Raw genomic sequence first — 15,439 nt, forward strand, 5'->3', positions numbered from 1 at the left:
CAGAATGCGTTCCCGAAGCGTTATCGACGCATCGTCTCGTTATCTTCTCGGGGAACCGAGGTTACAGACGTAACCGAGATGATTCCCATCCTGGTCCATCTTGGAATCATCATACCCCCTTATGGCATCAGTTTTTATGTCACTTAGCTTCCCAAACTTCCTCTCCATTTGTTCTAAAATTACCAAATAAATAAAAATCATTGTTTGGCTTAGCAATCAATAAATGACTGGCAGACAGAAACTGTTATTAAGCTAACATTTAACATCAGTATTCTGACAAAAAACACTTCTAATATTAGGTATCTGCAGGGTATAGGCAAGTTATAATTAAGACATTATTGCCACTCAAAATGAAATTTAAGACCCATTTTGAATATTTGGTAAATTGATAATATCAAGCACATATTAAACACATTTCTTTCTACATTTGATTTGAAATATCCAAAGGAATATAATCTGAAAATTGCAGATTAGGTTATTGATAGGTTAAGTGATTTAATAGAGGTGAGCAGATAATGTGATATGTCTTTATGATTCTTGTGATATTAATTTCTTTCATATAACGTTAGCCCAGTCCTACCAGACAGGTGCCTCTATAGCCTACAACCAACCAGTAGGTCCGGTGTTTCCTATTAACAGACAGTAACGTTAGAGAAATACTGAAAGCACATTAACGTTAACTTACTGACTACAAGATGTTCTTGAACATGAATATTTTGGCCAAAGGCTGTGCGACCAAATGTAGTAAACATATAAATAATCATTCTATTTACTGGTTTAAAAACCTTAGAATAAAAAAAAGGTTCTGTAATATTGACATGAAAATAAAATGGTGGAGACCAAATATTTATGCAGACATTGAAAAATTTTTTAACCTTAATGTTATCTTTGCCTTCTGCCAATGCGTTAACTTACTGGATCTGTTATAATCTAAGACTCATCCAACGTTACACTTGTGTTATTATCATATAAATGTTATTAAAAATAAGGATACTTAATGTTAACTTAACTAATCTTGCTAAAATGCTTTGGGTAATATAAGCTGAAAGTGACTGTGCAGCTAACTTAATTTAGCCAACTAACGTTACAACTGTAATATGTAATGTTTAACCAGTTAACGTTCGACATTAAAAAAATCAGTTGTTGCTTAAATAAATGTATTTCAAATTTAAGCTCAAACATTGAAGCTTAAATCGTAATGTTAACTCTAGATTTACCAAAATATGTCGTCTGTTGGCCGTTCATTGGTCGTGATTCAAAAGATGCCTTCTTTTTCAACCTTGTACTTTTTTCCCTCCAAACAGTGTTCTGCAGTGTACTCGCGCTCTCTCTCTCTCTATCGCCATCTATCTATCTAGCGGCCCTGCGCATGCGCATTAACCACAACCTCGCACTGCTCTATCTGTAGTCATTTTTCGAGGAACGGGAATGTTAGCTAGCTGAAGTTTCCGGTAAATTTCTAGCGGTAAAATGGTCACGAAAAGAAAGCATAACGTTACTGCTAACACGAAAGAAAAGGTTTGGTTGAGAGAAAATGTTCCTATACGTACTTTGACAAGATGGAAAAAAAGGTTTGTAATAAAAATTACACCTGTTTCCTAATCCAGCTCACAACTTCTGGTTAAAGGAGAACTCCGGTCAATTTTAACATTAAGCTCATTTGGAGTGCTGTCAGTACAGAGAACAACGACACAAATCGTTGTTTCCTACACCGTGTTATCTTCTTTTTAAAATTTGCACCCTGTTGACTTCAATGGGCACGTTTAAACCTGTATTAATAAAATTGATGTTAATTCTGCCCGCGAAAATACCTGAGAAACTTACTGTTTTCAGTCGAAGTCCACAGTAGTCAATTGTCCAGTTCAGCCGGGCGATCATTGGTAACTAAGCAATTAAAGAGAACGCGCCTGAACTCGACAATCGACTACTGTGGACTTCGACCGAAAACAGGAAGTTTTTCAGGTATTTTCCAGGGGGCAAGGAACACGACCGGAAGTTGAAGTCGGGTGGGGGCTGCCATCTTTTAGCAGAACTTCACTTGCGTTAGCATTCCCATTGACTCCCATTCATTTTGCCGTCACTTTGACAGCGAATAACTTTACATCTGAGGCGTTTAAAGACTCCGTTTGTCCATTATTTATTTCTAAAGATACACGACAATGTATAAAGGGCTCCATTACCTTCTATGTTACATTATGGCCCCGTATAAACAGTTTTTGTAAAAAATAGGCTAACGATTGCGTCATAACCACTCGTCTCTCTGTCGCATTACCGTACAGACAGGAGGAGAAGCTCGCAGGCAATTAACTTAATATGGCGTACTGGCGTTACATTTTAAAATACTATACAAAATAATTAATCAGAATACTTACTCCTGCTCACTCACGACAAAGAACTCCCCGCTCAAGCTCGCTGTCTCTGCAAGATTAATGATGGCAGTTTGCACGCACAGCCACTTAGAAGATTTACATCTGTCAGACAGGTTGCTGACGTCGTCAAGCTTCGTTTGAGTCTGCGCGTCAGAAACGGAAGTGCTAAAAAACGCTAAAAATGGGCTTCACTTGTCTCAATTGAGTTCCAATGGGGTCGCTGTGTCCATTTCTTTTACTGTCTATGGTATTTTCGCTGGCAGAATTAACATCAATTTTATTAATATCTTTCACATCTACAGCAGTCAGATTCACTGTGTTCACTCTAAATGAAAGTGAAAATGAAGTGACATTCAGCCAAGTATGGTGACCCATACTCAGAATTTGTGCTCTGCATTTAACCCATTCGAAATGCACACACACAGAGCAGTGAACACACACACACACTGTGAGCACACACCCGGAGCAGTGTTCATCATTTATGCTGCGGCGCCCGGGGAGCAGTTGGGGGTTCGATGCCTTGCTCAAGGGCACCTAAGTCGTGGTATTGAAGGTGGAGAGAGAACTGTACATGCACTCCCCCCACCCACAGTTCCGTCTGGCCCGAGACTAGAACCCACAACCCTTCGATTGGGAGTCCAACCCTCTAACCATTAGGCCACGACTTCCCCCTAAATAAACTCATTCACATGGCTGTGCACTTTTAATGACACATCAAGGATGTTAAAGCAGGCTAAACGCAGGCGTGCCCCATTGAAGTCAACAGGGTGCAAGTTTTAAAAAGAGGATAACATGGTGTAGGAAACACCGATTTTTGTCGTTGTTCTCTGTACTGACAGCACTTAAAAAAAAAAAAAAAAAAACGAGCTTAATGTTAAAATTGACCGGAGTTCTCCATTAAGGTTGCAGAGATTTGTTCCCAGTTAACGTTAGTTACCGTAATGTTACTGTCCACTGTTTCTTTAGGAAAATCAACAGAACTTTGACTGACATTGAAAAACATACTGCGCAACAACATGTAAGTGTTATCCGGTCCATGTCTTTTTATCTCTTTATCTTATTAGTGATAGTTACATTGTAAAAGTTATGTAGCTTATAAGATGATACTTATTACTAACTGTTTTACCTTTGCGATTTAAATATTTGTGCAGCTCATATCTGTTGTGAACAACTTTGATGTGTGAATTTCCTATGTGATTGTATCGCATTTCTGTGTTGTTAAAGGGATAGTGAAATAAATTTTTGATATGTTTTAGCTTACCTCAAGGGCATCCAAGATGTAGGTGTCTTTGTTTCCACAGTATTTTCCATTTTGATATTTTCCATTTTGGTCTAACCGTTCTTGTCTGTCAGTCATATAATGCAGATCTATGGTCACCGCCTCAAAGAGCATGCACAGAGGAGTCAAAATTAAACATGATTTAATGACTCGTAAATAAGACAACGAAACGAGCGATTTTTGTGAGAAAACGAACAGTATTTATATCATTTTACATATTCCGCAAGCGCCGGAAAGCCCCGGAAGTGATCTCTCACGTGTGTACTCCTGTCTATCTAATTATTTGTTGATTTGTAGTATCCTTCCTAGGAAAGTGATGAAGATGCCCAAAGAGAAGAGCAGAGTGCAGAACCTTTCACATTGGCACAGGTGAGACAAAACTACACTATTCTGTCTCTCTATGTATATGTATCTCTCTCTATCACTTTGTCAATCTATCTATCTAACAAGTTATTGATTTGTATCCTTCCTAGGACAGTGATGAAGATGTCCAAAGAGAAGAACAGAGTGGAGAACCTTTCACATTGGCACAGGTGAGACAAAACTAAAGGAAACACATTTATGAAGTTAATTACATAATTTGATATGATATTAAATAATCACGAGACAAACAATGCTATGACAAAATGCACAGATTATCTCTGCAGCTCATGGAAGTAATAATAATAATAGTAATAATAATAATAATAATAATCATAACTTTATTTGTATAGCACTTTTCATAAACAAGTTACAAAGTTCTGTACAGTGAAACAAACATGATCCATATTTAAAAATGTAAATGAAAATGAAAAATCAACAAAAAAAATCAGAAAATACAATAAATAGGAGACGAACCAATCCAGGGCCACATCACTGATACCAACATTGTTTTTCAGATGGCTAATTAAAAAACATGGTCCACATTGTCAAAAACAGCTGAGGTCAAGAATAATTAAAATAGAGAACATTCCTGAGTCTGCTGCACGTAGTAAATTATTGCTGACCTTGATCAGAGCAGTCTCAGTACTATGCAGGGAACGGAAACCTGATTGAAATTTTTCATAAATGTCATTATTGTTCAAAAAGGAGATTAACTGAGTTGAAATTTTTTTTTTTCTAAAATTTTAGATAAAAATGGCAGCTTGGAAATGGGTCTAAAACTATTTAAAACAGAGGCATCTAAAAAGGGCTTTAGATGTGTAAAGACACTGTCTGTCTTTCCTCTTTTTGTTTGTTTCTTGCATGTGTTGTGGCTTCCATAAAATTTTTTGTGCTAAGTACAGTAGAGCAAAACAAGGTTACCTTTATGGTAAAGCAGAACCTTATAAGTTTTAATATTGTGCTTCTTTTTCTGTAATTTTAGGAAAATGCCCCTCAAGAAATACATGATGATATCCACTCTCATGGACTAACAGAAGGGCAAAGTTGCATCTCTATTTTCTCCATTACAGTGAGACACAACACTACTGGTGTATTGATGGAAGACCTGCTGAAACTTCTGAAGTCACATTCTGCTGGGACAAATGCAGTACCAGCAAGCAAGTATTTTTTGAAAAGACCAATAGCTGGTATTATAGATCAATTGAAACGCCATCATTACTGCAGAGTATGTACTAAGTACCTTGGCACTTCACAATCACAAGAAGAAACACTTACATGTCTGTCATGTTCATCGTCCATAACAGTAAAAGACAGTTTACAGGAAGGACATTTCTTTATCAGTATTCCATTAAAGGATCAACTGAAGGATGTTCTTGAGAATCAAGGTATGCATGGTTTCTGTTTTCGTCCTGATGACAGTAGTAGGCATGTAATAAGTGATTTATGTGATGGCACCTTATATCAGACCTTGAAATCAAACATTGAAGAGGATTTCCTCTCCCTTACATTTAATTGTGATGGTGTACCAGTCTTTCAGTCCTCTAAATTTAGTATTTGGCCTATACTGTGTTGTGTTAATGAGATAACCCCTGAGAGTAGAGATAAGCATGTGCTTTTATGTGCTTTATGGTTTGGAGCAAAAAAGCCACACATGACCTGCTACTTCCAACCATTTGTAGAGGAATGTGCCAATCTTTCACAAGCTGGCTTTGAGTGGCAACATCCTAATGATCAGTCATGGAGACACGTGAAGGTGCACCCATTGTGCCTGTGTGTGTGATGCAGCAGCAAGGCCATTACTACAAAATTTTAAGCAATTTAATGGTGAATATGGCTGTGGAGTCTGCCTTCACCCTGGGGTGCAGACGAAGAAAGGAAAAGGAAAGTCAAGGGTATACAAATGTGCAGATGAAAAACCAAGTGACAGAAATCATAAAACCACAGTAGAGATAGGAGAAATTGCTGAAAGAGAAGGGACAGCAATATTGGGCATAAAGGGCCCATCTGCCATTGTAGATTTACCAAACTTTGATGTAATCAATGGGATGGTCCCTGACTATATGTATTGTGTGTTGCTTGGCGTGGCAACTTTATGGATCGATTCAAAAAACTATTCTGAGCCATGGTACATTGGCACACAAACGGCTATCTTGGACAGACACCTCTTGTCTATAAAACCTCCAGGTATTGTTGCTCGAGTTCCAAGATCTCTGACTGAACGCAAATTCTGGAAAGCCCATGAGTGGCAACACTGGCTTCTGTACTATAGCTTGCCAGTTCTAAAAGGCATACTTCCACAGAAGTATCACTGTCATTGGGCATTACTGATAGAGGGCATAAGCATTCTGTTGGGATCCGAAATAAATACAGAACAGATAAATCATGCCCATGAGGCATTAGTGTATTTTGTTGGAGGTGTGCAGTCGCTGTATGGGGAAGAGCACATGCCATTCAATGTTCATTCACTTCTGCATTTGAGCAAAAGTGTTGTGCATTGTGGTCCTTTGTGGGCACACTCAGCCTTTATGTTTGAAGATTTCAATGGATACCTCCTGAAACAAGTAAAAAGTAGCCAAGCTGTACCACAACAAATATGCAAACGAGTTCTGTTTTCCCAAGCTTTTCCCCGTTTAGCAAAGCAATTTTTAACAAATGCACCTGCAGAAGTTACCGATTTCTGTAATGAAATAAGAACCGAAAAGCATCATGTCAAGAAGTTTGCGAAGTTCACTGAGGTAACTGCCCTTGGTCCACCAAATGTAAGATTAATGTCTGTTAGTGATCAAGCTGCCTTACACACAGTGAGAGAGGTTTCCCCAAACTCTGTGGTAAATTACTACAAGATGTTCATGTTCATGGTCATACCTACAGCAAAACAAAACAAAGAAACAACTCTATTGTGCTTTTGAAGGATGGGAGTATTTTTTATGGAAGCATATGGGTAGCATTATTCAATTTGGGATGTAATATGCAAAATGACAATGTAATATGTAAAATGGCAATGCATTTCTGTATTTACATTTACATTTTCCAATACATTTGTGCAACGTTTGGTGCAAAATGAAAATGAAAATTAAATTACATAAGTTTAATTTGCCATTTCATACACCAGTTTTAATATGTAAAATGAATACTAATTTTAACGCTTTATAAGTTCCAAAATTAAAATGAAAATGTATTACAGAAATGATTAGATATGTCTAACACGTTCAAGCTAAAACTGTGGCAAAATGATCATTTAAATGCTATTTTTCTTAAATGCATTAACACTCACAGTCAAGACACTTACGATTGCATTTTCATTCAATGACCCGCAATGAATGTAGCAAAATTCAAAGTGCACATTGAAAATGCATTCCGAGCAGATCAAATCTCCGCCCCCTCCCGCCCTGTCAATCACTGCGTGAACAAGGCGGGGCTTACAGAAGGTCAAGAGACTGAAGTGAGAGAAAATGGACAAGACAGTTGGCCATTTCCAATACATTTGTGCAACGTTTGGTGCAAAATGAAAATGAAAATTAAATTACATAAGTTTAATTTGCCATTTCATACACCAGTTTTAATATGTAAAATGAATACTAATTTTAACGCTTTATAAGTTCCAAAATTAAAATGAAAATGTATTACAGAAATGATTAGATATGTCTAACACGTTCAAGCTAAAACTGTGGCAAAATGATCATTTAAATGCTATTTTTCTTAAATGCATTAACACTCACAGTCAAGACACTTACGATTGCATTTTCATTCAATGACCCGCAATGAATGTAGCAAAATTCAAAGTGCACATTGAAAATGCATTCCGAGCCGATCACATCTCTGCCCCCTCCCGCCCTGTCAATCACTGCGTGAACAAGGCGGGGCTTACAGAAGGTCAAGAGACTGAAGTGAGAGAAAATGGACAAGACAGTTGGCCTGTGTACGTTTTGATCATTTCGGTTTATGGCTTCAATATTTCATTCGCACTTGTGGGCGGAGCTGAAACGCTGCTTTCATCTGATTGGTCGAATCGCTCCGCTTTCAGCTCGGTCTTTTTATTGTTTCAGGGCAGAATAAGAGTCAGTGCGAGTGAAGCAGTGTAATGTCTGAAACCACCGCTCACTGTTAATTAGCATAATATTTTAATCAGATGTAGCTGGGCACATAATTTGTGCTGCTGAGACCTGCAAGAGACCCCGTTAAATTATTGTGTGAATATTTTCCCACTGATAAATACAGTGCAAATAGTTCTGTCTCCTTGGATAACAGTGAAGTGGAAATAAATATAGTTAAATATATGAAATAAAATTAAATAGGATTTTTTGGGAAGGTAAGTCTGGCCAGTTATACAAGCAACACGAGTCAGACGAGTCTGAAGATCTGAGCTGAATTGGGTGAAACATTTAAGTTCTAGTCTGTGTCAATTACTCTCATAATAAATAATAATAATAATGTTAACTGTATTTTTCGGTATAAGTTACATCAGTCCAAAAATACGCCATGACGAGGAAAAAAACATATATAAGTCGCACTGGACTATAAGTTGCATTTATTCAGGACCAAGAGAAACATTACCGTCTACAGCCGCGAGAGGGCGCTCTGGGGTAGGCTACGGGAGCACTGAGCAGCATAGAGCCAATTTTACTATTTTTATTTAGAAATTTAACTATATTAATTTTTACAATTATTTATTAATGTCACACACACACATACCTAGTGCCTTATGACTTAAAAGATGAGAGTGGTAAATGTTACAGACATGGAACTGTTCAGTCTATTATTGATTTTTATTTCCACTTCACTTTTATCCAAAGAGAGAGAACTATTTGCACTGTATTTATCAGTGGGACAATATTCATACAATACTAGAACCTAGAAATAATTTGCAGGTCTCAGCAGCACGAATTATGTGCCCAGCTACATCTGATTCAAATATTACGCTAATTAACAGTGAGCATTGGTTTCAGACATTACAGTGCTTCACTCGCACTGACTCTTATTCTGCCTGAAAGAATAAAAAGACCGAGCTGAAGGCGGAGCGATTCGACAAATCAGATGAAAGCAGCGTTTCAGCTCCGCCCACAAGTGCGAATGAAATAATGAAGCCATAAACCGAAATCATCAAAACATACACGGACCAACTGTCTTGTCCATGTTCTCTCACTTGAATCCTCTTCTTGAGATTTGAGTCTCTGACCTTCTGTAAGCCCGCCTTGTTCACGCAGTGATTGACAGGGCGGGAGGGGGCGGAGATGTGATCGGCTCGGAATACATTTTCAATGTGCACTTTGAATTTTGCTACATTCATTGCGGGTCATTGAATGAAAATGCAATCGTAAGTGTCTTGACTGTGAGTGTTAATGCATTTAAGAAAAATAGCATTTAAAGGATAATTTTGCCACAGTTTTTGCTTGAACATGTTAGAGATATATAATCATTTCTGTAATACATTTTCATTTTAATTTTGCAACTTATAAAGCGTTAAAATTAATATTCATTTTACATATTAAAACTGAAGTAGGAAATGCCAAATGAAAATTATGTAATTTAATTTTTGTTTTCATTTTGCACCAAACGTTGCACAAATATATTGGAAAATGTAAATGTAAAATACAGAAATGCATTGCCATTTTACATATTACATTGTCATTTTGCATATTACATCCCAAATTGAATAATGCTACCCATATGCTTCCATATTTTTAGAGTGTCCCACTTTATTGACATGGGTGATCAGTGTTTATATGCCATAGGAAACTATGGTAATTGCACAGTGCAGAAGTTAGCCAGAGGTTCTCTTATCAAAACTCCACTGAGCTACATGTCAACTGTCCTCTTTCCCACAGGCTTTCACAAAGCCATAAACACTGCTCAGGTAGTTAGACCATGTATGTATATTCAGTGTCCACAGTCCAGCTCAATTGTTTGTCGGCTACTTAAGACATATTACTGTAAATGAACTAAATGTGAAGATGGCCACTTATTAATTCAGGGTTGCTGAGCTGGAAAGTAACTAATTGCTTCTACTGTTACTGTTAATCTAATGTGAGAATCTGTGAAAATTATAATGAAAAAGCACACAGCAGTGTGAAAAGTTTAGTACAAAATGTAAATGTATTCTTCTTTAATACATTTTGCAATGCATGTCTTCAACATTTATGTATTTAATTGTAACATCAAAAAGGACACAAGTGCAAGGTATGGTTTCAAAACAATTATTAAAGTACCATCTTAATGAACTTAGCTAATTTAAAAATATGTATTGGCACTAAAATTTAAAATGTAAATATGCAAATTTGTATAATGTCATATACTAATTAAGTGCAAAATTAAATCTTTCTACGGCAAGAAATGAGTGACTGGGTCTTTTTTATTTTTACATTAGAATTTTGAATATTTGCTGCATACACAAGAACTTGATGATCTAACTGTAAATAAAAAATAATTTTTGACTATTTTATTGGATAGAATTACTCATAAAATCTTAAATAACAACAAATATAACCCATGTAATCATTTTTGGAAAAAAATCACTAATTGAGATTGAAGAAAGTGTGATCTAAAAACCTGATACAATGCTAGTGTCATAAAATCTTAGAAATGCCATAAATTATTTTTGGTAATCTCATCACGTGCTTTTCCGTGTACTTTAATGTCCCATATATGTGACATCTTACATATGTTTTATTGTCTTGTAAGGTTTTATACAATATACCAAGATTTTGGTTTCACTAATGATTGCCCAACTCCTGTAACTTTGATATTACGTGTATCTACTAAGAATATTGTATGTGGATTTACTGTCATATATAGTAATTATAAGTTCCCAAATTATCTTAAATCTCATATTACACAATTTTACTAAGGATTTTGTGTCTTGTTTGACTGTTATATATATTACTTACAAATTTCAAATAAAAGATATAAACATTTAGTAAAATTTATCTATATCAATTCCTATGGGAAGCTTACTCACGTTCATTTCTGATCTACATTATATAATGTTTTCAATACATATGTACCATTTATTAAAACTAAACATGGGTTTACTACAAATTATGTAAAAAACATTATATAAACTAAAGTAACCACACATTAACATGGTTTTGATACTAGCTTTACCATGCTATTTGTAGTAAAACTGATTCTAATGGTATTCAATCCGGATGACTATAGCTTGCGCAACGCACACGCATACAGAGCGTGTGATCTCTGAAATGCCCAGATGTACAAAACAGTTTCTCATAATCCTGTAATTGTCACGGTGCAGGGTGCCATCTCAGCTTCCCCTGTGGTCTGTGTTGTCCTGTCTGTTCAGTAGCTCGTGGTCTGGGCAATCAGCGCTAATCATGGCGGGGTTGTGCAGATCACGAGCTTATTCTCCCCACCTGTCGCTCATTCCCCCACTCCCTTTATATGTCTCTGCTTTTCTGTCTGTGGTCGTGAGTAGATTGTTTTGTCTTTGCCCATGTTTTGCACTGTTTCTCTGTATCAGTCTCACCTTCTGTTCTTGTGCCAAAGTATCCGTAACTCGGAGATCCGGCAGCGCGAGTGGTCCGCAGTGTGCCAGCCAGCTCGGAGATCTGTGTGCGCCAGAGCTTTTCATTATTGTTTGTTATTTTGTGTTTTGTGGCGAGAATAAAGATTCTCCTTTTCTAAACTCTGCATCTGAGTCCTCTGTCCAGTACGCATCCCGTGACAGAATCTACTCACCAGTATGGATTCAGCAGAGGAAACGGAGCTGCGCCGAGCTCTTCAGCAGCAGGGCTCTCTTCTGGGTCGACAGCAGGAGGAAATTGCAGCTTCTCGTCGCGCCTACTCGGAGATCGCTCTCCAGCTCAACCGGCTAGCCGAACGGCTTGACCAGCTGCAGGCCAACCCCTCAGCTGCCCCGTCTGTTCCGGATGCCCGTCTGTCCCACCTGCTCCTCGCCACGCGGAACCGCGACTCAATCCACCTGCTCCATACTCGGGTGAGCCCGACTCATGTCGATCATTTCTGTCCCAGTGTTCGCTGACTTTTACTCTCCAGCCTTCCTGTTTCCCCACGGAGCAATCCCGTCATCACTCCTGGTTGGTCAAGCGAGAGAGTGGGGAACGGCTATGTGGGACAGCAAACATGACTGTTGTGCGTCGTTTGAGGCATTCTCAAGGGAGCTGCACAAGGTGTTTGACTGCTCGGCACACGGTATTGAGGCAGCACGAGCATTGTCGCTGCTTCAGCAGAGAGCGCAGTCGGTGTCCGGTTACTCTATTCAGTTCCGCACGCTCGCCGCGTCCTGCGGCTGGAATGAGAAGGCTCTCTGGGATCACTTCCTCCACGGCCTGGCTGAGCAGGTGAAGGACGAGATCTATTCACTGGAGCTGCCCCCTGGCTTGGATGGGCTTATCGATCTCGCCATTCGGGTCGATGACCGGATTACGCTCCGTTCTCGGCACCGTAGAGAGGGGATTCCCCATGAACACGTCACTGGGGTTCCGTATGCTGCAGCTTGTGACACGATGTCTCAACGCCGCATCCTCCCTGAGGAGGAGCCCATGCAGATTGGGAGAGCACGGCTGACTATAGGAGAGCGACGCCATCGCCTGGATAATCAGCTCTGTCTGTACTGCGGTGAGGCGGGTCACGTGGTAGCGGCGCGCCTTTACTCTCTGTCGGGTCCGGAGCGGGAGGCCATGGAGAGGTATATTCATGATTCTTTAGTAGCAGGCATTATCCGTCCCTCATCCTCTCCAGCCGGGGCGGGGTTCTTCTTCGTGGAGAAGAAGGATGGTTCGCTGCGCCCCTGTATTGACTATCGGGGGTTGAATGACATCACGGTAAAGAATCATTATCCTTTGCCGTTGATGTCGTCGGCCTTCTAGCTCCTTCAGGGGGCAACCATCTTTACGAAGTTGGACCTACACAGTGCTTATCACTTGGTTCGGATTAGGGAGGGGGACGAATGGAAGACCGCCTTTAACACCCATACAGGGCACTTTGAGTACTTAGTTATGCCGTTTGGGCTTTCCAACTCCCCGGCGGTCTTTCAGGCACTCGTCAACGACATGCTCCGAGACATGGTCGATCGGTTTGTTTTTGTTTATATCGACGACATCCTTATTTTTTCCCAGAATGAGCGCGATCATGTCCAGCACGTCAGGCGAGTGCTCCAGTGGCTGCTGGAGAATCGTTTATTCGTTAAGTTGGAGAAGTGTGAGTTTCACGCACAGTCGGTTCCGTTCCTGGGTTTTATTCTCTCGCCTGAAGGTATCCGAATGGACCTCGCCAAGGTAAAGGCAGTTGCTGATTGGCCCACCCCAGATTGTCGTAGAGCGGTCCAGCGCATTCTGGGGTTTGCCAATTTTTACAGGCGGTTCATTCGGAATTTTAGCCAAATCGCCCTTCCTCTGACTGATCTCACCTCCACAAAGAGACGATTCTGTTGGTCGTCGCAGGCCCAAGCTGCGTTTGAGTACCTTAAGTGTCGATTTGTTTCGGCCCCCATTTTAACGACCCCTGACCCATCTCGTCAATTCATTGTGGAGGTGGATGCGTCTGAGGTGGGGGTGGGGGCAGTTTTGTCTCAAAGATCAAATTCAGATGAGAGAATACATCCCTGTGCTTTTTTTTCTCATCGTTAAACCCCCGCGGAACGGAACTATGACATTGGGAATAGGGAGTTACTAGCTGTCAAGCTGGCCCTGGAGGAGTGGTGTCACTGGTTAGAGGGAGCGCAATTTCCGTTTATCGTTTGGACTGATCATAAGAATCTTGAGTACATTCGCAACGCCAGGAGAATAAATTCTAGGCAGGCTCGCTGGGCATTATTTTTCGGACGTTTCAGGTTTACCATTTCTTATTGCCCAGGCTCTAAGAATGGTAAACCTGACACGCTGTCGCGGGTTTTTGAGGCTGAGGCTAGTCCCACCCTCCCGGTGGCCATTTTGCATCCCGAACGGGTTGTGGCTGCGGTCACCTGGGGGGTGGAGTCCAAGGTCCGCGCGGCACAACGCCATGCTTCTGTTCCCACTGGATGCCCAGAGGGTTTGCTCTTTGTACCTGAGTCAGTCCGAACTAGCGTACTTCAGTGGGGCCACTCTTCTAGTCTAGCTTGCCACCCTGGAGCTACTCGTACTTGTAGGTTAATCAAGCAGCGGTTTTGGTGGCCATCCGTGGCTCAGGATGCTCGACGGTTTGTGTCGGCCTGTCCAATTTGCGCTTCGGGTAGGGGATCCAATCGACCCCCTGCAGGGCTACTTAAGCCGTTGTCGGTCCCTTCGCGGCCCTGGTCACACATAGCGATGGACTTTGTGACTGGCTTGCCTCCATCTAGGGGCAAGACGGTGGTTCTCACTGTGGTGGACAGGTTCTCTAAGGCGGTCCATTTTATTCCCCTCCCCAAATTGCCGTCAGCGAGGGAGACAGCGACTACGGTCTTAGATCACGTTTTCCGTATTCATGGCATCCGGTGAACGTGGTTTCTGACAGAGGTCCCCAGTTTGTATCTAGGTTTTGGACAGAGTTCTGTCGACAGCTGGGGGCGATTGCTAGCCTATCTTCCGGTTATCACCCACAGACTAATGGTCAGGCCGAGCGTGCAAACCAAGATTTGGAGCGAGTCCTGCGCTGTGTGGCGTCTGCTGAACCGTCATCTTGGAGTTCCAGGTTGACCATGGTAGAGTATGCGCATAACACCCTCCCGGTCTCATCTACGGGTTTGTCTCCCTTCCAGTGCTGTTTAGGCTACCAGCCACCTCTATTCCCCTCTCAAGAATCCGATGCCGTTGTTCCCTCCACGCATGCGTTTATTCAGAGATGCCTCCGTACTTGGAGGATCGCCAGAGAAGCCCTCACTCGGACTGGCGAGAGGAACAAGGTATCGGCGGACCGTCACCGTACTAAGACCACTTTAGATTAGATTAGATTAGATTCAACTTTATTGTCATTATGCAGAGTACAAGTACAGAGCTAATGAAATGCAGTTAGCATCTAACCAGAAGTGCAAGAATATAGTGTTTTATATACATAAAAGTGCAGAGTAAGTAAAGTTATGATATACAGAATGTACAGTGGAGTTGCTATATACAGTATTGAGCAGAGTATATACAGAGTATAAATATGAATGCAATGTAGATATTGTATGTACATTATGAACAGAGCAATGAAGGATTATATATACATTATGAATAGCAGGAACGTGAGAACAGTGGTAATACATACAGTTGAATGAGTGTGCAAAGTATTGTTGAACAATCTATTATATGCAAAATAACAGTAGTGCAATGATTTTTTTGTAGAAATAGTCTACTGTGCTTGTACAGTAACCACTTAGACAGTTTATAGTGTAATGGATTTAACCATGTGCAGTCTGTGCAAAATATGAGTAGTGCAATACATGTATGTAAAGTACTGTGACCAGTGCAGTAAAAGAGCAGGTGCAGGTTAGATAGGTGGTGCGGCATTCAGA

The 15,439-nt window shown here is 40.4% G+C and overlaps 1 long non-coding RNA gene across 1 annotated transcript; it reads left to right on the forward strand.

Annotated features, from left to right (window-relative positions):
* Positions 1 to 3,913: 3,913 nt before the first annotated feature.
* Positions 3,914 to 6,937, forward strand: LOC113072603 (uncharacterized). The gene is made up of 3 exons (XR_003280316.1): positions 3,914 to 4,017; positions 4,122 to 4,181; positions 4,994 to 6,937. It is a non-coding gene; the product is annotated as an uncharacterized LOC113072603 (long non-coding RNA).
* The last annotated feature ends 8,502 nt before the right edge of the window (positions 6,938 to 15,439 follow it).

Source organism: Carassius auratus, unplaced genomic scaffold (genome assembly GCF_003368295.1).
Source record: "Carassius auratus strain Wakin unplaced genomic scaffold, ASM336829v1 scaf_tig00009639, whole genome shotgun sequence".
Lineage (NCBI taxonomy): Eukaryota > Metazoa > Chordata > Actinopteri > Cypriniformes > Cyprinidae > Carassius > Carassius auratus.